The sequence below is a fragment of the Mus caroli genome, unplaced genomic scaffold (assembly GCF_978045245.1).
Source record: "Mus caroli unplaced genomic scaffold, Mus_caroli_1 scaffold_9, whole genome shotgun sequence".
In the NCBI taxonomy this organism is placed as follows: Eukaryota; Metazoa; Chordata; class Mammalia; order Rodentia; family Muridae; genus Mus; species Mus caroli.
Window position 1 is genome coordinate 47152538 of NW_028227264.1, and position 24250 is coordinate 47176787.

The window sequence follows — 24250 nt, forward strand, 5'->3', positions numbered from 1 at the left end:
TTGTAGAAAGGCAAAATCATCATGTGCACAACTTGATAACATTATACCATTGTCCTGGACTGGGTGAAGTGGGAGTGATGGGTTCTGATGATGGTGAGTGGTCTTGGTTTCTGTTAGTAAGATTCTTACGTTTACCTTTCGCCATCTGGTAATCTCTGGAGTTAGTTGTTATCGTTGTCTCTGTTTAGAGATTGTTCTTCTGGTGGTTCTGTTTACAGTCTATCAGCAGACCTGGGAGACAGGCTCTCTCCTCTGAGTTTCAGTGGTCAGAGCACTCTCTGCTGGCAAGCTCTCCTCTTACAGGGAAGGTGCACAGATATCTGGTGTTTGGACCTCCTCCTGGACGAAGAAGAAGGCCCAAAACAGGACCTTTACTAGAAGCTGTGTTGCTTTGTCAGGTCCCAGAAGCTGTCAGCTTCAGTGGTGCACACTCTCACCTGTGCAGACTAAGTTCCGAAGCTTTGCGGAGTCCCGGAACTAAGATGGTGCTCCTCGCTCCTGAGGCAGAGGGCTCCAGAGCTGTGCGGACAACTGTCCTTTGGCTGGGAGGGTAGCTGGACGTCTGCGGCCCGAAAAGGGTGCTGCCTCAGCGGCTCTGTAACTCCCGCCTGTCCCAGAAGCTGTCAGCTTCTGTGGTGCACACTCTCACCTGTGCAGACTAAGTTCCTAAGTTCGGCGGAGTCCTGGAACTAAGACATTATACCATTGTACTTTAAAGATTCTAGGAAAATTAAATGAAATCATATTATCTAAAATATTCCTACACTATATGATTTTTATTAATAATATTATATATGAGAACCAATGTTTCTTAACTACTATACATATATATATGGAATTATGACAAATGTCTTATATACAAATTTTGTATATTAGAATGTTTTATGTTCAAATTTTTGAATTGTCACTTGTTTGCTTTATGATTCCAAAGTTTGTTAACATTTGAATGTATAATTCAGTAACTTCTCCACTATAGTTTGAGTATATGAACAAGCTAAAAAAGAACTTCTTGCATGAATTGAATGAAGTATTCATATAAGCAGAAATACGATTTCCTTTTAGTAATAATTTTGAGCTATAGGAATTAGTTAAAGCCTTGTCAGCATTTGACATTCAATAGTTTCCTAATTTATATTTAGATTAGAATTTGCCATAAGTTTACATATTTAAGACAAATCATTGTTTAAAAAAAAAAACACTTACTTTTGCTCAAAAGAGAATACATGTTTACCTATAGCAGCTGCATAGTTCTGTCAGTGACATTATAAGCATTCCTGAGGTAAGAGTGTGAAATAGAAAAACAAGATATCAAAAAGTGTCATCTACAAATGTGGGTAAGATGCATCTAATAGTGATGAGAAACAGAAATGACTTAGATGTTATGTGAATGCCTCTACTAAATAAGCAATGCAATTAAGAAACAGAATAATCATTGCAAAATGATAAAGTCAGGTGAATAGCAGTATGTAAAATGCTATATAACTTAATGGCACCTAGCCTTATTAGTACACATAAACATTTATAAGGAAGCATATACATGTTTAAAATTAAAGCAGTTATTATTCATTTCAGTCAATTTTCAAAATGATTCCAAATTGACTGGTTTAAAAGAATAACCAAATATTCCCTATTCCTACTTATTCCTCTACTTGTTAACTTGCTCAGCCAACAACAACAACAACAGCCTTTTAAAAGTCAAGTAACTATGAGCAAAATCATAGGAACATTTTGACTGTGTATCATAAAGCACAATAAATATGAATAGGAATTGACACCACAAACAGAGGCCCTAAATCTAAAACAGGAGAACTCAAGTACCATAATAAGATGTGTTAAACTGACAAAATATTTAATTCAGGATAAGTGACAAATGAAAAGATAAAAAATAATTCAATGATAAAAAGTATAAATGAGACAAGAAGACAGATGAGGACATTACATGAATGGTAATTCTATAATTTTTAATTAAGCATTTTAATTAAAACTAATGCTAGAAATTAAAGGTGAAGGGAAATGAATGTGGATGACAGAATACCTAAGATATAAAAGAAAAGAGTGCCTAAGAAAAAGCTTACAATAGTGAAAAAATTACTTATTACTTATGCCACTGATTAAACAAACCATGCCATTACTTTATTCTTAATCCACTATAATGAATATTGAAAATTTATATCTATGAATATATCTTAAAATGTATTTTGCAAAGGTGTTTAGTTTTGACATATTAGATATTAGCTTAAGAGAATTTAATATTTTACATTAACAGTGTAAAATCAATTGGGTTTCCAAGTGACATGAATCTTAAATATCACTATACATTTCCATTCATATATATATAAAACTGTTTTGGAAGATATCCAAATCTCTTCAATATACTATATCAATGATGTTTTATAACTAGTTACAGAATAGATTTAAAGACTTTTCCTAGGAGAGGGAGTATCTATTTGCATTCACTCTAGATAGAGAAAACAGTGTCAGAAGAAAGTTACAGTATAAACCATCCAGACACTGTTTTTGAACCAGTGAATTGATTGGGTAGCATAGGAGAATAGATGACTTAAATGTAGCCGTAGATGTCCAGCACCCATAGAAAACTGGTTACCTGAAAGGGAGGCTGGAAATGGAAAGGGATGGTTGGGTAAGAGAAGGATGAAAGCAAGACAAAGGTTGCTGATCAAGGCTCAAAGTTTAATTTTCAGCTCTGCATTTATATAGGGAAAAGCCACAGACCCATCCTTTGTTTCACCTGGATTCTGTTACTTTGTTTCAGCTGCACAATGTTGTAAAGCAAGCTCAACAGGTAGTCTGCTTCTTCAGGAAACTGAGGTACAGCAATGAGGAAGGTTGGAAGATTCCACCCTAGGTAGGCTAGGTCAGAAGATTGTAGCAAAATATTAAGGTCTGTTAAGCCTGCTCAAGGCTGGGAGAAGCGTACAGGTAGCTAAATTTAGGAAAGAGTCCATATAAACATGTATAATGACTCAACACAGCTACATCTCCCAACTTCCTTTATACAATTAACATACACAACTACCTGCAAGTATTCCATAACTATTTCAATGTGAAATGTTTCCCATTTATGGTGCTACTTGAGAATAGTTAGCTAATGTGGCCATTTTGGAGAAAGATATCACTGGGAGTAGACTTTGAGAGCTTAAGGCCTTACTCTTGGTTCATATGCTGCTTCATGCATGTTGAAAATATGCAAATTGTTGCTTTCTCATCCCTGTTTCAGAATGACATGCCTCTGCTCTACCATCTTGGGCACATCTCCCTAGAACCCTATGCACATAAAAATTCTTCCTTCTTTTGCTTGCTTATGTACAGTAACACAATGCAATTGATTGTCTTAGTCACTATTTTATTGTTAATGAACAGCCCATGATCAACACAACTCTCATAAAAGAAAGTATATAATTGGGGATTTATTTACAGTTTCAAAGGTTTAGTCCGTCAATCATTATTGAAGGAAGCATGGAAGTTTGCAGAACCTGAGGTGAAGCAGTAGCTGAGGACTAGGTGGAATTCAGCAAGTCTTATGCAAAAGTTGGGGGAAAACTGAGGTACCTGAAGAGGAAGACCAACAGAATCAACTAACCTGGAGGCTTGTGGGCTCCCAGAGACTGAACCTCCTATCAAAGTGTGTGCATACACTGAACCTAAGCCCCCTGAAATTATGTATCATATGTGCAGCTTGGTGTTTGTGTGGATTCCCCAACAACTGGAGTGGGGGGCTGTCACTGAATCTGTTGGAAACATGTAGGAGCCTACCATAACTCTCCTTTGAGAGCCTCCACCCAGCAGCCAATGGAAAGAGATGATGACACAACAGCCAAACAAACAAAATTATATTGAGTCCAATCAACACTCTTAGGGCCATCTACCTGAGTCACTTCTAGGAAGAAAACTCTCACCTGTACAGTAACTTTCAACTGGGGAACATCCTCTATTAGTGGTGAGATTTTATGGAAAATTAAATTCACTTGATTTTGTACTGGTCTTTTGCAGGCAACCATTCACAGCACCTATAAACACATGAGTATGATAGCTTTGATATGCCCAGAGCATACTTTGAACAACACATCTCTCCACTTCTGGCTCTGAAAATCTTTCTCCATCTCTTCTCCAACAATCTATGGGAATTTTTGAAGGTGATGCAGTATAAATGTCTCATCTAGGTCTGGTAATGCCATAGTTGTCTGCTGAAAACTTAAGCTTCAGAAATTTTAGAATGAACCTCACATAGAAATTTAGAAGCTAAACAATAAAAACAATAAGACACCAGGAAAGTATGAGGTTGAAAAAATATTAGAGATGCTCTCATGAATACATAGGATTAGTACTATGAAAATAGTGACATTAGCAAAAGCAATCTACATAATTAATGAAATATCCAACAAAATTCCTAATTAGTTTTGACAGAATTTTTAAAAAAATAAAATTCATACAGAAATAAGAAAGAACCCAGATAGGAAAAAAAAAGAAAAGAAAAGAAAGAAAGAAAGAAAGAAAGAAAGAAAGAAAGAAAGAAAGAAAGAAAGAAAAAATCTTGAATGATAAAGAATGCTGGAGAGATCACTATGTCTAATTTTAATTTGTATTGTAGAAGCATGATAATGAAAACAGCAGAGTATGGTAATAAAAACAAATAAGTTGATGAATGGAAAAAAATCAAGGACTCACATGTAAGCCCATATTCCCACCAGATTTTAGATGAAAATGCCAAAACCACACATTTCAGAAACATCCAGTAAATTCAACCATTGTTCTTAGAAACCTAAGTTATCCATATGTAGAAACTAATATTAAGTTCTTTTCTCTCACTCTGCATAAAACTTGACTCCAGTTGAATCAAAAACCTTAACTTGAGAACACAAAGAGAAAAACCAAGGGTGGATGTTGAACTCATAGGCAAAAGTAAGGACATTATAATTAGAACCCCAGTAACTCAGGAAATAAAACCAACAATGGGCAACACAAGACCTCATAAAAATGAAAGACTTTCTTTCAGCATGGTAATCAACTAATCATGTGGAAGGAAGACTGACAGAATGGGACAATTACCTGCCAGGTAAATAGAAAACAGAAGAAAATAGTATCTATAATAAAGAAAGAATAATAACAACAAAATTTACCAAGAAGACACACTCCAGAGGAAAAAAAAAAGTGGGATATATTTCTGAATAAAGTTCTCAAAACAAATGGCTAACAAATATTTTTAAAGTGCTTAAAAATGTTAGCCAGGAGAGAACTGAAAATTAAAATTACTATGAAATTCTTTGAGATTCCAGTTTAACCCAAGCCAGAATGGCCAAAATCAAGAAGACAAACAATTGCTGGTTGGGATGTAGGGAAATGACTACATTTTGGATTCTTCTTTTTACAATAATAACTGATTATGTGAACTGAGGTGTGTATGAGATTTAACATCAGGAAATATTGTCTGTTTACCAAGAGAACTGAAAAGAAGTTATATAAAACATTTGTAAGATATGATTTAAAGGCACTCAAATGTGCAAAATCTTACTCTACTGAGCAGTAAGGACAATGTTGATATCTGGTACATGAATAACTTAAACATCAGTGATGCATTAGTAATGTGCAAAGAAACAAGAATCTCATTTGATAGTATTCATGGTTATTACTATATTAGCTTCTTCTTCTGAAAACACGTCATTTAAAGAAATAAATTAATATTTAAATTCCCCCTCCCAGTTAATGGAGCTTGTTCTTTCTACTGAAAGTATATAATTAATGTAGAAAGAAAAGTTTGTAAAATTTTATACAATCTCTGAAAATTATAATTTGAAAGTATTATCCAAATAGTGCTAAAATGGCACCCAATATCTTTTTTATTGTATTCACACGGTAAAATGTGTCCTTTCCACTGCCATTTTCCTTCTGAACCCAGTGCAGGCCTCTAAGGGCTCCAGAATACTCTCCATGCCCCAGGATATTGGGATCACCTTGGAATCAAGGGTGAGTGGAATGCAGCATTAGCTCCCGACTTATGACAGCAAGAACAGGGACAAATGAAACCCACCCGACCAGAGGCTCAGATCTGTTCCTGTCAGGGCCACCCCAGACATCTTCCTTCTGAACATGCCTGAGGCCACCAGAGTACAATCCATGCCACAGGACCTCGGGATCACCTCTGGATCATGAATGAGTAGAACACAACTTCAGCTCCAAAGGATCTAGGAGAAATTATCCAAGGAGCTGAAGGGGTCTGCAACCGTATAGGTAGAACAACAATATGAACTAATCAGTACCCCCAAAGCTCATGTCTCTAGCTGCATATGTAGCAGAAGATGGCCTAGTTGGCCATCATTGATAAGAGAATCCCAAGAAGTGGGAGTGAGTGGGTAGGGGAGCAGGACAGGAGTGTATAGAGGACTTTTCAGATAGCATTTGAAAATAAATGAAGAAAACATCTAATAAAAGCAATCTACAGCAAACCAGTAGCCAACATCAAACTAAATGGAGAGAAACTCGAACCAATCCCACTAAAATCAGGGACCAGACAAGGCTGCCCACTTTCTCCCTACCTATTCAATACAGTACTTGAAGTTCTATCCAGAGCTACTGGACAACAAATAGACATCAAGGGGATACAAACTGGAAAGGAAGAAGTCAAAATATAACTATTTGCAGATGATATGATAGTATATATAAGTGACCCTAAAAATTCCACCAGAGAACACCTAAACCTGATAAACAGCTTCAGTGCAGTAGATGGATATAAAATCAACTCAATTAAATCAATGGCCGTTCTCTACACAAAGGATAAACAAACAGACTGAGAAAGAAATTAGGGAATCAACACCCTTCACAATAGTCACAAATAATATAAAATACCTTGGTGTGACTCTACCTAAGAAAGTGAAAGATCTGTATGATAAGAACTTCAAGTCTCTGAAGAAAGAAATTGAAGATCTTAGAAGATGGAAAGATCTCCCAGGCTCATGGATTGGCAGGATTAATATAGTAAAAATGGCTATCCTGCCAAAAGCAATCTACAGATTCAATAAAATCCCCATCAAAATTCCAACTCAATTCTTCACTTAGATAGAAAGAGCAATTTGCAAATTCAACTGAAAAAAAAAAAACTAGGATAGAAAAACTATTCTCAACAATAAAAGAACATCTGGTGGAATCACCATGCCTGACATTAAGCTGTACTACAGAGCAATTGTGATAAAAACTTCATGGTACTAGTACAGTGACAGACAGGTAGATCAATTGAATAGAATTGAAGACCCAGAAATGAGTCCACACACCTATGGTCACTTGATCTTTGACAAGGGAGCTAAAACAATCCAGTGTTAAAAAGACAACATTTTCAACAAATGGTGCTGGCACAACTGGCGGTTATCATGTAAAAGAATGCAAATTGATCCAATCTTATCTCCTGGTACAAAGCTCAAGTCTAAGTGGATGAAAGATCTTCACTAAGACCAGAGACACTGAAATTAATAGAGGAGAACATAAGGGAAAGTCTTGAAGATATTGGCACAGGGGGAAAATTCCTACACAGAACAGCAATGGCTTGTGCTGTAAGATCAAGAATTGACAAATAGGACCTCATAAAATTGCAAAGCTTCTGTAAGTCAAAAGACACTGTAAATTAGACAAAAAGGCCACCAACAGATTTGGAAAGGATTTTTACCAATCCTAAATCTGATAGGGGACTAATATCCAATATATACAAAGAGCTCAAGAATCTGGACTCCAGAAATTCAAATAACCCCATTAAAAAATGTGGTTCAGAGCTAAACAAAGAATTCTCAACTGAGGAATACCAAATGGCTGAGAAGCACCTGAAAAAATGTTCAGCATCCTTAATCATCAGGGAAATGCAAATCAAAACAACCTTGAGATTCCCCCTTACAACATTCAGAATGGCTAACATCAAAAATTCAGGTGACAGCAGATGCTGGCGAGAATGTGGAGAAAGAGGAACACTCCTCCACTGCTGGTGGAATTCCAAGCTTGTACAACCACTCTGGAAGTCAGTCTGGAGGTTCCTCAAAAATTTGGACGTAATACTACTGGAAGATCCAGCAATACCTCTCCTGGGCATATACCCGAAGAAGTTCCAACTGGTAATAAGAACACATGCTCCACTATATTCATAGAAGCCTTATTTATAATAGCCAGAAGCTCGAAAGAACCCAGATGTCCCTCAACAGAAGAATGAATACAGAAAATGTGGTACATTTACTCAATGGAGTACTACTCAGCTATTAAAAACAATGGATTTATGAAATTCTTGGACAAATGGATGTATCTGGAGGATATCATCCTTAGTGAGGTAACCCAATCACAAAAGAAGTCATTAGATATGCACTCACTGAAAAGTGGATATTAGCCCAGAGACATAGAACACCCAAGATATAATTTCCAAAACACAAGAAAATCAAGAAGAGGGAAGACCAGTGGGTGGATACTTCATCCCTCCTTAGAATAGGGAACAAAATACCAATGAAAGAAGTTACAGAGACAAAGTTTGGAGCTAAGACGAAAGTATGGTCTAGCCAAAGACTACCCCACCAGGAGATCCATCCGATAATCAGCCACCAAACCCAGACACTATTGCATATGCCAGAAAAATTTTGCTGAAGGAACCCTGGTATAGCTGTCTCATATGAGACTATGCCAGTGCCTGGCAAATACAGAAGTAGATACTCACAGTAATCTATAAAATGGAACACAGGGCCCCCAATGGAGAAGCTCAAGAAAGCACCCAAGGAACTCAAGGGGTCTGTAACCCTATAGGTGGAACAACAATATGAACTAACCAGTTCCCCCAGAGCTCATATCTCTAGCTGCATATGTAGCAGAAGATGGCCTAGTTGGCTATCACTGTGAAGAGAGGCCCCTTGGTATTGCAAACTTTATATGCCCCAGTACCGAGGAATGCCAGGGCCAAGTAACAGGAATGCATGGGTAGGGGACCAGGGTGGAGGGAGAGTATAGGGAACTTTCGGGATATCATTTAAAATGTATATAAAGAAAATATCTAATAAAAAAAATAGATGTTGCAGAGATGTAGTCTTTCAGTATGACATATACATGGGAACTAGACAAGCAATGCCAGTGGATTTGAACAGCCTACATTTATAACATACTCTTTCATGAAGAAGTAAAAGTTATCTGTGTCTAGAAAGAATGCTAAACAAATTCTCATCAAACAATAAGTGTACATTATGAAAAGTAAAACAGAACTTTTACATTATTATGAAAAAATGCAACAATAATTAGTTATTTCTAGTTTTAACACGATCATATTAATTAGCTTTAGTTAAGTAGTGGAGTGTTTTTAGGGCTCTAATTTTAAAAGCAGACTGAATTATTCCTTCATGTTCATCTCTGACATCAAATGTGGCAATATACAGAAGTCTGAATCTAGTTGATGTTTAGTTGTTCTTTGAACTAATCAGTCAAATTTTGTATTAGTTTAAGTTTTATTTCTGTAAAGAGACACTGTGACCAGGGCAACTCTTATAAGGGTTAATATTTAAATGAATTTAATTTAATTAGTTTAGAGGTTCAGTTCATTATGAACATCACCGGAAGCATTGCAGCATCTAGGCAGACATGGTGCTTGAGAAGGAGCCAAAAGTTCAAAGGTATTTTAATAAAAGCTAGATTTACTCAAAACATGTATCCATCCAGGCCATCTTCTGCTATATTTAAATTTCTTAGGTTCTTAAAAACTAACCAATAGTTGCCTTTTAGTGATGTCATACATGTGTATGAGGTACACAATGTGCATGAGTATGTGATTAGAACATGATGTGTAGAGTGGAATATATGTGTATATAAGTGTGTGTGTGTGCACTTACTATTTACTTAATTGTCTTAACATCATTGCACAATTATTCTTTTCTAATTTTGTAGAGCAATTTTAATTCAGCAATGTGGCTGCTCTAGCTGAAATACATACACACCCGTAGTACACACATTTAATCCCAAGCAATGTAAGTATGGTTAAGTTGTAAAAAGAAACGTCCATGTTTGAAAGTGATGTCTAATTGAGGAAAGACAATGTGAGGAATCAGAGAAAGATTTGGCAAAATGAGCCAGAGATGTGATATGCCTCTCATAAGCACAAGAAAGGGAGGATATTTTAAGTTCAGTGTAGAAAGAGATAGGGGAGTTGGAAGTCCATTCAGTTTATTTCTGTTGTGTTCCTTCTTTTTTGTTGGTTATTTGTTTACATTTCAAACGTTATTCTCCATCACAGTTTCCCCTCCACAAACCCCCTATTCTATCCCTCCCTCCCCTGCCCCGCTTCTATGAGGGTGTTCCCCCATCCACCCACTCCTTCCTCACTGCCCTAGTATTCCCCTATGCCTCCACAGGACCAAGGGCTTCTTCCATTGATGCCTCTGCTACATATGCAGCTGGAGCCATGAGTCCCTCCATGGGTACTCTGTGGTTGGTGGTTTAGTTCCTGGGAACGCTCTTGAGTTTATGAAGTTCAGTGCAGGTCAGGAGAAGGAGTTGAAGCCAGAAAATAAGAAGCCAGAAGGTAAGCACAAATTGCCAAGGATAGGATAAGGCCATGCAGAACAATTCAGTAAAAATCTGAGAGAAGCCAGATTGAATCAATTATCTTGGAGAGGAGTTTGGATCAGAACAGCTGAGTTCAAGTAGCCTTTCAGAGTTCAGTAGCCTTTCAGAGTTCAGAAAGATCTAGAAAGAGTGAGCATTCAGTAAATAATGTTCTAAAATGACTTTTACATCAAGCAAAGAAAAGGTACTGTTACAAATTTAGTTTTATAACCATAGTTAAAATTGTTTTTAGTCTTAGTATTTTCTGAAAATAAATTATTGATATTTACTTTGTTTTTAGTATTTCATATCTATAGTAAATAAGGTTAGAAAAATTAACAATTTATATATTTAATATTGTTGAGAAACTAACATATAAATCTATTAGTTCATTGTAAAGTTCATTCAAACATTTTCTTAAACATTTTAGCTTTACTATTTGAACAATACAAATTAAATTAGTAGTAAGTTACATACTATATTAATAGATTTTTGTCAAATATTAAATGTTAATTTCATACTGTATACTGAAAATGTGTTGCCTGTGCCCTGGACAGCTCTCTACCTGACTCTACCTGCTCTTGAGGGTTGGTGCAGATTGGTGCAGAGTCAGCTATACAGACTCCAGGAGCATGTAAGAAACGATGTAGCAAGCTCACTAAGCACTGCTGCAAGCTCCTTTAATACTCTCCACCAACTCCCCCATTGGTTCCAAGAAAGTATCTATTTTAAGCAGCAGTTCATGATTGACTGGCATTACTTGCACCAGCAAACCTTACTCTCTCAGGCAGTCCTCAGTTAGGTCCTCCTGCAAAAGATCCTTCTGCAGTTGCTTGGCCCCCAGCATTTACATAGAAGCAACCCTGCTGTTCCTGCTACAAATAAGAGTTTTTAGGATTCTCTTAATATGGTTAAAATGGGTTCACATGTCTGCTCAGGGTTTAGGCCTCTGGGTTAAGCAGGATACAAGAAGTCTTACTGTGCACAATCCCATGCCACTGCTGGGTGGGCATCGGGCTGTGAGAAGCTGCAGGATCCCACTCCAGGGGTTGGGAGCTGCAGTCTATGGTCCCTGCAGAACTGCTGGGGTAAGGCTCCTGGAACTGCACAGAGGCCAGATATGGAAGGTTCCAGCTCTTGGACACCACAGACAGACACTGCTGGATATCATGGAAGAGCTGAGAATACAGTGGGGATATACAGGCAGGCTCTAGCCCTATGCAAAAGGGAAAAGGGCAGGATGAGAGTACTCCAGCTTGTCCCACAGGGAGGAAAGTCCTTAGCTTGCTCAGGATGGGTGGGTTGGTTTGGTTTGGTGCCATGTCTGGGAATGCAAGGATGCCTAAATGGGAGATTAGAAATGCAGCTCATTAGAGGAAGACCTGCTCCACTGCTCCAGCACAGTGGATCCCCATGAGAAGAGGCAGTCCATGATTTTAAGGTGTTTATTGTAGAAAGGCAGAGAGAGGGAGAGAGTAGGGAAGAAGAGGCCAGCCATGGCCACATGGAGAGAGGTGGGAAGGCAATGCTGTCAGCTGGGGAGTAAGAGGGCAAGAGAGAAGCAAGTGGGAAGCATGAGTAAAAGTACGAGAGAGGAGGGGGCAAACATCCCCTTTTATTGTGGGCCAGGACTACCTGTTGCCAATTAACTGTGGGGGTGGAGTCCAGACAGAATACCAGGGACTTGGGGGTGTTGTCCTACATGACTAATAGCCACACACCTCTCTGAGGGGGCTGGAGAGTGGAGGGGGGGATATGTGAAGATGTAGCTGCAACAGGAGCCAGAGGCCCAGAGGATGTGGCCTAAAACATACCTTTCCTTATAGGCAGAAGTCATCTACTGGGTCACTGGAGTTCAAAGCCTGTGCTTGACCAGGGACCAGCCTGCCTGTGCACAGCTCACTGCCCAACATTTCTACACACTCTGTCAGTTGGGAAATATATACTTTTTGATGGTGTTCTTATATCAGTCAGGGAAAGAAGAGATGGCAGTCCTTTGCTCATTCTAGCTTGATGGCTGGTTTAGTGTTCAAAGCTGTCTTACAACTAGGACTCATAAAAATAATATCAAATTAAATCAAATCTAGGCAGTGTAACAAAAGAATTGGAAGACAGAACAAGGTCTGCCTAGCAAGGGTAGGCCATAAAGTCACAGAGCCCAACCTACCACCATGCAGCACAGCACTGGGGAGCAAAATATACTTTCAGATTTCCTTGACACCCAATCACCCACCCTTCATTGCATGCCCTCATTCTCTTGCAGGATAATGCTACCCTGGAGCCCATCAGCCACATGACCAGCCTGTTGTGGGAGCTACTGTTGGGGCCCAGAAGTCCCTGTCATCCCAGTCTGGTCCCTGGGCCATCAATTAACACTCTTTTGCTTCTTCCACTATCATGCTTCCATTCCATGACTCAGGACATTTTACAATGAGGACATTCCTTTCCATTTACAATGAGTGCACTCCTTCCTGGAGCTTTTAAAATGAGGGCATTCCTTTCCAAACCTTTTTACAATGGGGACATTTCTTTTACATTTATGTATGTACATTACACCTAGCACCACCAGTGTGGCCCATGTACCTGAGCAAATTCCGTTTGTGGTTTTCAGTTTTAAAATCCCCCCATTTTCCCTGAATAAATGATGCTTGAAAAGGATTTTTGTGTTGCCTCCTTCCTTCGTGTCTTCTAATCTCTACATATGTCATTTTAGCTCCCTCCCCTCAAGAACTCTGTTGCTTAAGTCTTGCAGGCCAGGGCAGTTGGCTCCCAGCACATGGGACTCAAGAAAGGACCAGTGAAGATCACTGAAGCATTTTCTGGTCGGCTGACAAATTTTGTATGAAAGAAGTCTTGTGGGGGAACCTGATGCCTTGACTAGGGATCCTGGCAAGTTTGCGGTGATCATTGGGACAGACATTGAATGACCATGAATTATATGTGGAAAGGTTGAAAATAGCTTTAATGGCATGAGGAATAAAGGTTAAAATACATGATTTGCTTGCATTTTGTTGTTGTTGTTAGAGAGAAGGAAAATGAATATAAGCTGTTTCAGAGCTCTCCTAGGGACAGGAGGAGGTCAGGAGATGTCCTGCGCCCTCTCTGGCTCCTACTAGAGGAATGCTTCATTCTGTGTCTCTTATGTAGGATATCTGGGTCCTTTTGAGATATCTAGTTTTCTTCACTGTCTGTCTATTGTCTGTTCTTGGCTCACCAATCTGTCCATGTCCTTCAAAATTGACGTTTATGTTAAGTCCATGATTTCATTTTGTGGTTTGATTAATTGTCTGTTCTGTGTTTCATATTCTAAAGAAAAAATGGTTAAAACTTTACCTGCTGGTTAGTCAGCTCTTTGTTTATATGCAGACACTTTATTTTTGTTTCTGACTGGTTTGAAAAGTATAAATATGTTCTCCAAGTTTTGGTTATAAATTATTAGCTTATAAGTTATTAGGTTTAATTAAAATTTGTAACATTGACAACAGAAAGTTGGCTTAAAACTGGTAACTCTGGGTTGGAGTAGTTCAGAACAACATGGGCCATGAGCCAACCCCAAGGAAACAGGTACCTCCTATCCATGTAGATGTTGAGTCTTTTTCCTCTTCCTAATTCCAAGGCCTTAGTAAGGGTGATCAGTTCTGCCTTTTGGGCCAACATGTCCTCTGGCATGGCCTATGCCCAGATAAACTTGGTATCCGTCTACCTCAGCTACTCCAGCATGTCTCTTCCCTTCTTCTAGATATCTGCTCCCGTCTGTGAAGCAGGTAACATCTGTGCCCTTTAGTGGCTGGTCTGCCAGATCTTTACACCACCCATGTTCCTCAGCAAGAACTTGCTGACAGTAATCTATGTCTAGGTCTGGGAGCAGGGTATCTGAGAGTTCAGACTAGGGGGGAGAGGTAGGCAAAAGTAACTCTATCAGAGTTGAACAACAGAGTCTGGTAATGTGTCATGCGAGTGTTAGTGATTGGTCAGGGGGCTGGAAAACCACACTTTCTAGGGAATGTGGCATTGTTTGTGTTCCTGACTAGTAATGTCACAGCAGCCATCCTGCAGCCACAAGGTCTAATTATATATATATATATATATATATATATATATATATATATATATATATATATAATTTATCCTTGGTTTATCCTTCTGTCTCACTAAACATCTCTGAATCTGACTCTGGTCTCTGGCGTTGTCAGCCTATCCCTGTGTATTAGTCAGGGTTTTACTGCTGTGAACAGACACCATGACCAAGGCAAGTCTTATAAAAAACAACATTTAATTGGGGCGGGCTTACAGGTTCAGAGGTTCAGTCCATTATCATCAAGGTGGGAGCATGGCAGTATCCAGGCAGGGATGGTGCAGGAGGAGCTGAGAGTTCTATGTCTTCATACAAAGGCTGCTAGTGGAAGACTGACTTCCAGGCAACTAGGGTGAGGATCTTATACCCACACCCATAGTGACACACCCATTCCAACCAGGTCACACCTATTCCAACAAGGCCACACCTTCAGATGGTGCCACTCCCTGGCCCAAGGGTATACAAACCATCACACCGTGTATCTCACCACATGTGCTTTGTCTTCTGTTGATCATACTTCCTATTTCTATATAGAAAATATTTCTTTTGCCTGCCTCTCCCATCTTAGACTTCTCTCTAATCCCCTTCATCTCTTTGCCACTGTCACCCATCTCTTCCGATTCTGCTGAAGCATTGCTATCCTTGATATTCTCTTCTTCACTTCTTAGCTTACTTCTCAGCTACCCTTTCCTTCCTTCCTTTCTTTGTTTCTTCCTCCTCTGTACTTTCTTATTGACCTGTGCTAACTTTCTTACTGACTTATCCTGTCTTTCCTTCTAACTTCTGTAATTTCATCCTTTTACCTCGTTCAGATTGGTGGAGCACTTTCCAGCCCCACAGAGATGAGACCACCATCAGAGTCTGGCAATAGACTTTCAGGTGCTCCCAACCTTCCATGAACCCAGCATCCATGATAGGCAGGTGAGTGGGCTTCCCATTCTAGCCTAGGATGTTCTTCCCAGCTTCTAAGAGAATTCTCTGCCTTTCCTCCCAGTCGGGCATGGCAGGGCCTCATGCCGGCAAGTGTTGGCATCAGGAGGTGGTTCTCCTGTCAGCATTGGTGCAGGAGTGGTGAAAACAGGTGTACCCCTCAGCACCCTGGGGTAGCAGCAACAGGGTGGCTTGCTCTGCCCACTTTGCCTTGCTCTGCCTTGCTCTGCCTTGCTCCGCCTTGCTCTACCTCCAACTCGTGTATGTGGCACAGCCCATAGGTGAACGTGAGAGGGGATGGGAACAGGGAAGGTGAGGCCGCCCAAGGAGGTACTTGGGGTGGCGGAGGAAGTGCAGTGCCTGCAGCCTGGGGCCCTGCACCAGCAGTGCTCGAAGCCTGCCTCACTGGACAACTGACATCTAAAAGTGAAATCACTTTCTCTCACTAATAAGAGGCACTCTGGCTTACTGCCAGCGACAAGGGATGGTACCAGAATCTCTGGCACATTGTGTGTGGGGGGAGAGGGGGGGCGGGCGGAGTGTGGAAGACAAGGCCCACCCTGTGAATACGGGGGGTGCCAAAGCCTAGAGACAGAACGGGTAGGATGCAGGGGAAAGTGCAACATCATTAGGCAAGTATGAGAAGCAGCCTGGGCAACAAAAAAACAACATGGCAGGCCAGGGCAGGTGAGAGATACCCCCACCCCCAGCATCCTGACAAATTCCTGCCTAGTAGGGTCAGTGAGGGTCCAGGTCTCTCACACCACAGGGTGCTACTGTCCAACTGCTCCCATACCAGGGCTGCCTGCACTGGTCTCAACAGAGGCTCATAAGGGCCCAGAACATCCACAAGGGCCCACTGCACTACCTGAACCTGTTGGTCCTGCTCCCAGGAGCTGGACATAGCTTGGTGGCCCCTGAAAGCCAACCCTGAAGCTGGGCCCTGGGCCGGAGCCACCCCTTCAGCAGCCACATCTGGGGCCACAGCTCAGCATTCACAATAACACCACAGAACACAAATAAGATAAACAAAACCAATACAGGTTGTCTAGACTCAATTCCCACAGAAGCATGATACTATCCATACCAGGCAGTAGCTGCCTCCCAGTCACCACTGGGACCAGAATGACTGTTTCTGATCCACCCTCCTAGTGGGATTCTGAAGCTTCCTCCAGTTTCCCTTGGCCCGTGACGTCTTGGCACATCTGCACATCACAATGACCACCCAGATGGGTCTCTCTCATGAGAACAACCCGGGAACCTGAGACCTACCTGGCCTTGCAAAACTGAGACCAACCGGGCCACACAAATTGCAAACACAGACAGTGGACACTGACAAGACAGGCAGACAGACAGACAGAAAGATAGACAGGGATCCCACTTTATCTTGCCGGTCTTCCCAGACAATGCACCAAATGTTGGAGTCCACCAAAAGACCCTCACTCACAAAGACCCCAGAGACTGCTGAAAACCACAAGAGGAATTTTTTTTTTTTTTTTTTGATCCAATGCGTTGGGGAGCCACCTTAGCACACAGGAAAGAGGAGAGACTGTGAACGAATAAATACACACTTTTTGTACCTTGTAAGAGGCAAATTTAGGCACCAGGGCTAGTTGGTGTATTCTCATTGGTGTAGCAAGTAACCCTTTCAGGTATTGGTTGGTTTGCATAGGGTGACTACCTTTGGCCTAGTGACTCACTTTGCCTGCCTTTGTGGTTGATTATTATAACTGATCAGAAAAGCAGCATTACATTTTGAATGCATGCTTGAGCTATTAAAGTCACAGCTATTAACATCACAGGGAATTCTAGCAAGGTCAGGGCGGTTTGTGGTTTTCTCATAATTCAGTGTGAGGTGGGGTAGGGGAATTTTTCCAAGAACTGTTATTTTTGTTATGGTTATTTTTCTGAGAACAGCTAATCTTGTTTTGGCAGCTGTTTGGAAAGTATCTTCAGAAGTGGGGAAAGGGCAGAGTGGTCTTGAATTTATTTTGAATTTTACAATAGACTGTAGAATCACTTCCCTGGAATTTGTCCTCACTTCAGGAGGGATAGTCATTGGGCCAGGCCTTAGGCAATAGGCTCCGATTAAATATTTGCATTTGAGTTAATGCAAAGCTCACAGCACCCTTAGCAAGGTTTGTATGGCACTGCCTTTGTCAAGCAATTCTCACCTAGGAGGCTTCAGGCTGGAATAGCATTTTTAACAAATCTATCCAGGTGTTGTTCAAAATAAAGTTCAAACTTAATATTTATGAAAGGTTAATGAGACTATGGAATTTGTAGAGCCATTACACTCTGGCCTGCCTACTCCATATAGAATTATGATGGATTTGGAAGATTGTTTTTATTAGTCCATTGTATCCTGATAATTGTAAAGGTTTTGCTTATAGTGATCTACTATTTTGCTTTTAGTAAGATAATTTTAAAGAACCCATGAAGCCTTACATAGTGTAAAAAAAATGTCTCTGCTTCAATATAATAAGTCAGGACTTTGAGTTTCTCAGTGTATATTATTCATGGAGCTTTATTCCAGGCTTTTGCTCTTATACAATGGGCTTTAAAATTTTTGGAGTAGTTGTTGCTCCAGAAAAGATTCAAAGGCAATATCTTTTTCAATATTTGGGACCTCAGTTATTTCCTAGAAAAATTGTGGCATAGAAAATTTAAGAAAGAAAAGATGATTTGCCTACTTTAATTTTTTTTTTTTCAAAAGCTTCCAGGTGATGTTTTTGGCTAAGACCAAACCTTAAACTCACCACAGGAGCACTTAAACCTTTGTTGAATGTTATCAAGGGAGATGCAAATTAACTGATGAGAGACAAATACCTTTGCAGAAAGTAGAGGATGCTTCTGTAATCAATTGTTATAGATTGTAATCAATTGTAGTCAAATGTTATTTATTGTTACTCAATATGCCCATAGCAATTCTCTAGCAAAAGAGAGGATTAATACTAAAAATGGAATTAGTCATTGTTTTTCTATGTTGGGTGTTCAAAAATAAGATTAAAACAGATCATGGAACTGGCTATTACAGTTAAGCATTTGAGGTGTTTTGTTGACAATTTAACATTACACGTATTACTGGGATTTTTTAATAATTCTCAAAGACAAGATATTGTGGAACTATTTTCATAAAATAAAAAGGGGGAGTTATACCACTGTACACCTCAAAATTATTTAAATCATATTCTTTGTATTTTATTTATTTTTTTTAAATTGGATGCCAAGGAACTATCTATGGAACCCAACAATCAGGCATACTTATGCCTAGATGAAATGGAAGGATCCACATACTGGCATATGGGATGGTCCTTATCAGATATTTAATGTGGGGAAGAAAGCATGTTTGTGTTTTTTTTCTGCAGAATTCTGAAGGAGCATGCTCGCTGCCTGAGTGATTGGTGATTCATGCTGAAGCTGGGACAAAGAACGATGCTGACCTGTGAGCTTAGTAAGTGACCTGAAACGGTGACTGGGAAGCTGTTTTGGATATATGTTTGTGACTCACCTTTGCTTGACTATATACCAGATTGGACAATCTGTCTTGCTTCAAGCTTTTAGACCTTGTGGGACAGAGACCATGGAGACTGTGAAAACTGCCTTGAAAAACTTAATCAAAAAGGAAAGTTATGATGACTCTTCTTTTTCCTTTAATGTGAGCAGTTAGTCTGATGCAATCATGGACTGGTCTGTAAATCAATCCAATATTGGAAATAAGAGTCTTCATCTGGAAAGTTAGTTTAGGATATTTTTAGGGAAATTGGAAAGTTATCTACAGTTCTCTATGATGTTATGTTGGCAATATATAAAATTGAGATGGGAGCTGGATTTTAAACAAACTTTAATGCATGTGTTAAGGCTTCAAATCTGTTATTGATTGGTCACATTGAAATTATGTTATTCCTTCCATGGTATTTAATGTAAGTTGTATTGATCATACATTTTCTAATTGTGTTAATGGATTGAAACCTGGCATGTCTGTTATGATGGTCTATCAACCAGCCTTGTTTTATTGCCTGTGAGTATTTCAGGATCTTGGTATTCTGAAAGAAACTTGCAAGTACTGAGAGGAGAGACATCAGGAACTTTTCAATAACCCTATGTAGAACGCCTAGAATGGAATTCTGCCCTAACTTCTCCCCTTTCCTGACCCAGTGCTTGGATTACTAATTCTACTGTCACTAGGACCTTTTCTAATTAATAAATGCATGGATTTTTTAAAGAGATAAATAGATGCAGTTAAAGTCCAACCCTTGCAAATTCATTACCACTGGCTGGCAATGTCAGATCTGGGAGATGGTTTTGATGACATTCTTACAAATGGCCCTTAAAATAACCCAGCTCATGCTTGGATCACCTTTCCAGTGTGATGTACTGGCTAGCCTGTGACAGGCAACTGAGAGGAGAAGGCCTCCCTTACTATGAGTGGCACCCTAAGAGAGGGAACACTGCTAAGTTGTTGGGGTACCCCCTATGACAGGTAAGTTCATTCTGGGTGTGGTTGTCCTTGCAAACCTCTCTGACCTAAGACAGGCAAAGTCCCCTTGGAGTCTGTGGACCTGAGCAAATTCTATTTGCCGTTTTGTTTTCAGCTTTAAAAGCTGAGGCTTGAACAGGATTTTGTCTTGCCTCCTTCCTTTTTGTCTTCTGATCCCAAAATGTGTTGTTGTAGCTTCCTCCCCTCAAGAACTCTGTTGCTAAATCTTGCAGGTCCGGGCAAGGTACCACAATGTGTGAGTATGTGGTGGACATACAGAAAGAAAGAGAAGTAGAACAGCTTGAGAATTCTTCATTATGGAACTGAGGAGTTGAGGATGCAAAGGAGTAGCCTGTTATAAGTAGCCAGGCTTGTTACCTGGAGCCATACTAAGGTCCCATCCCAATCTACCATTGAAGGCCATTTCTGGGTTCATAGATATGTAGTGACTATGAGAACATGGTGACATTACTGGTCAGGGCAGCCACCAGGCACCACATGGATGTCCAGGGGCTGTGCAAAACTAGCCTTGCCCATCACTGGGTGTTATGCTCTGGAGATCTGGCCCCACATCTTTCCAATGGCAGTGTAAAGGAAAATGAAATCTGTACTTTATTCAGACAGCACACAAAGCTAACCCTCATAATATAGGTATCAGTAAACTAGCCAAGGGCAGTGTGTGGCAGAGTTGGCCTTACCATTCATCTGCTGTGTGATGCCATGGGTAAGGAGTTGAGGCCCTGCCCCTTTACCCTAGACCACCTGTGGTAGTTGGGCCTACTGTCTCCAACATTGTGACAATAGAGCTGGCTCTGGATGAATCAACCCCAACGACATAAAGGTAGAAGAGCTAACTATGTGTCCTGCCAATGGTGTTATTTAGTGGCCTAGCCAGCATGTTGACTGGAGCAGCTATCACCAAAGCCTATATCTAGGGCTCTGAATTAGCACACCAAAAAAAAAAAAAAAAAAAATGATATCATCTGCAAACACACCAGACATGAGAAAGGGTCAGTCCTGCTGATGAAGAGTTGTCAGATCTCTATGACAAGGGCAATGATAGGATAATTGGGGGGATTCTCAGTAGAGTTTCTGATACTGATGGTGTCACAGAAGCCATATATCCTGAACCAGAACATAGACTCATTGCAAAGGAAATTTGGAAGTGAAGATGTGTGGACAGAGTGATGTACGGTGGGGACAAATTGTGACATACTATAGCTTCCACAATGAGAATTTTTTTCTGTATTTTTGGGTGGTGGTGGTGGTGGTGGTGGTGGTGGTGGTGGTGGTGGGGTGTGTGTGTGTGTGTGTGTGTGTGTGTGTGTGTGTGTTTGCTATTTCAAGGGAAGGCTTTATGTGTGAAGGGTGTATATGAGTGAAGAACTTAGGTCTGGTTCCTCTCAGACCCATGCTTGCAGAAATCAGACACAGTCTCTAAATATATTTGTAAATATCTTAGCCATGAAACTAAGCTTTACTCTGACTAGATCATAACTAAAATAACCAAATTATTTTTGCCTACATCTTGCCATATGATAAATTACCTGTGTTCAGATACCATGCATCTTCTAATATTTTCTGGATGCAAATCTCTCACCAGGATCTATCCAAGAATTTTATCTCTTCCTAGATGTCTGGCCTCCTATTTCCTGCCTTAGCCTTAGGTCATAAGATTTATTACTTGGAAATGTCATATCCATACAGACATAAGATATTCTCTCTACACATGAGAGTATGGAGAGATGAGTGGGAGTGTGTCACAAGACATAAAACTCACAAAAAATGAATAAAATATTTGAAAGATGGAGAAGAGGAGGAAGAAGAGGAAAAGGTAAAGAAGAAAGAGGAAGAGGAGGAAGAAGAAGGGGAGAAAGGGGAGTTGGGGGAAGGGGAAGAGGGTACCATCACTGAGCATCAATGAGGTGAAACCTTCTGGGAAGTTTCTGGTAAATATTTCATGTTAGCACAGAAAAGTTATATTCCAAAGGCAATCAGAGAGTTGGTTTTGAAGGCATGAATGGAGTCATGGAGATCAGCTAAGGCTTGGCACTGTGAGAGGCATGAAAGCTTATTGGTGAAGGTGCAGCCTCAGTGCTAGTTGATGGCTCAGGGATTAAGTAGTCATACAATGAAGTTGAGGCTTAGTACCAGAAAGAGAATATTGATTAAAGGGAGGCCCAGTTACAGCAAGAGACTCCAGTGATTGTGGAGATGACAGTACCATGGGATAACCACCAAGAACAGCTGTAGCAGTAGAGTGGAACCAACCACTACTGAGAAGGCAAGCTCTATATGTGCTGTAGAGGGTAAAGTTGGAGAAGTGACCCAAGCCTTTGAAGAAGTCCAGACAACAGTATGTAGATGACAGACATTGGACAGATGGAGTTTTGCTTTGCTTGGTGTAGTTTGTGATTCTGATCTGACTTTTCCCTCTGGAAGGAAGAAAGTATTTGGTTTATTTTTTATTTTACTAGAGTACAAAAATGAAAGACTTTGAGTCTGAAAAGACTTTTGACTTTAAAAGAGATTGGCTATTTTTAAAGGACTGAAATTTAATAAGTTTGAATTTGTAAGGGTGTAGTTCTTTAAAATGTTATTTATGTTTTTAATGTAAAATCTTGGTGACGAGAAAGAAAGGAAGGTTAGACTTAATAGTTATGTGCTTGTGTGTCAATATGACAAGGGGTCGGCTGTACTGGATATTTTTGGTGTTGACTTGACCCAGTCTAGAGGCATAAGAGAAGGAGGAGCTTAAAGTTAGGAGATTTCTCCAGGAGATCCAGCTGTATGTCTTTTTCTCAACTGGTGATCAATTGGGTAGTGTCTAGCACATTCTTTGTAATGATTTCCAGGGAGGGTAGTCCTGGGTTCTAAAAAAAAAAAAAAAAAAAAAAGCAGGTTGAGAAAACCAGAGGAAGCAAGCCAGTAAGGACTACCTCTTCACAACCTCTATATCAGCAGTTCCCTCCAGGATTCTTCTGTGTTTGAATTTCTGTCCAGACAGTCTTCAATGACGGATTAGAATATGGAAGTATAAGTTAAACACATTCCTCTGCAACTTGCTTTTGGTTATGGTGATTCATCAGAACAATAGAAGCCTAAGACTTCATGGTTTTTCCCCAAGCAACTTGTCATGTTCCTGGACTCTTCCTTGTTTACCTTATATTTTGGTCATCATATTGGTAAGATTTCATGTGCATTAGCTCTGTTGTTATTAGGACATAAAATCTTTCAACATGTTCTCTGACTTTCTGCATAATGTAATCTTTTCACCCCCTATTCCAAATGATTCCTTGAGTCTTATGTGTGAAAGTGTTTTGGGATTGAGCTCTCCAACTCTTCATAATTTTTGGTTGTGGATTTCTGTAGTGATCTCTACCTGATGACAGTAAAAGGTTCCTCAATGAGGGGCAAAGATAAAGAAGATTTTTAGGATTCAATATATTATTAGAAATATCTGAATTCAGTTCAATACCTAATATCAAAATATTCAACCTATATATTCTGAGTAAAGTTGAAGATACGTTTAGCTTTCTTGTTTTAAATATTTTTAACAACATAGAAATATTTATGCTAAGAAAGTAATATCTTAACAGTATTTAATAAGGATTTGTTGTTCTCATTAAATACTTTCAGCATGCTTTGTTTGAGGTGTGAGATAATGTCCATCAATAGCAGAAGGAAATTCTACAAATCCATGCTTCTTTAATGTGGTATGTCTGAGGTTCATTGATTCGTTCCTGTTGGTTTCATTAGTTGTTACCATTACCAGAATTTTTACACTATATCTTGTAAGAAAATTTCTTTAGTGAGGAGTTTGTGTTTAATTAGCTTTCATGGACTTTGGGGTTTAGATGACAAATCAATTCCCTTAATATACAGAAGTAAAATTAAAGAAAAGAAAAACATACAACACCTCATTAGTATATTGATTTCTTTTAAGTTTTCACTGTTTTATGTTTGTTTAGTTTTTCTTGTATTTTTACTGCCATACTTGAATTGCAGCTTAAGCTTGTAGCCACAGTTGCTCCAATCTAGCCCTAAAAGTGAAAGGAAAAAATTACTTTCCTCTTGCTGACCTTTCTGGCCTTAGCTAGAATTAAACAACTTCTTTCCTCTCTAACACCAATAACCTAGCTGCTCCCATCTTGAAAAGCCAGTACATCCATATGTATTAGACAGAGCATGGAGCATAGGCT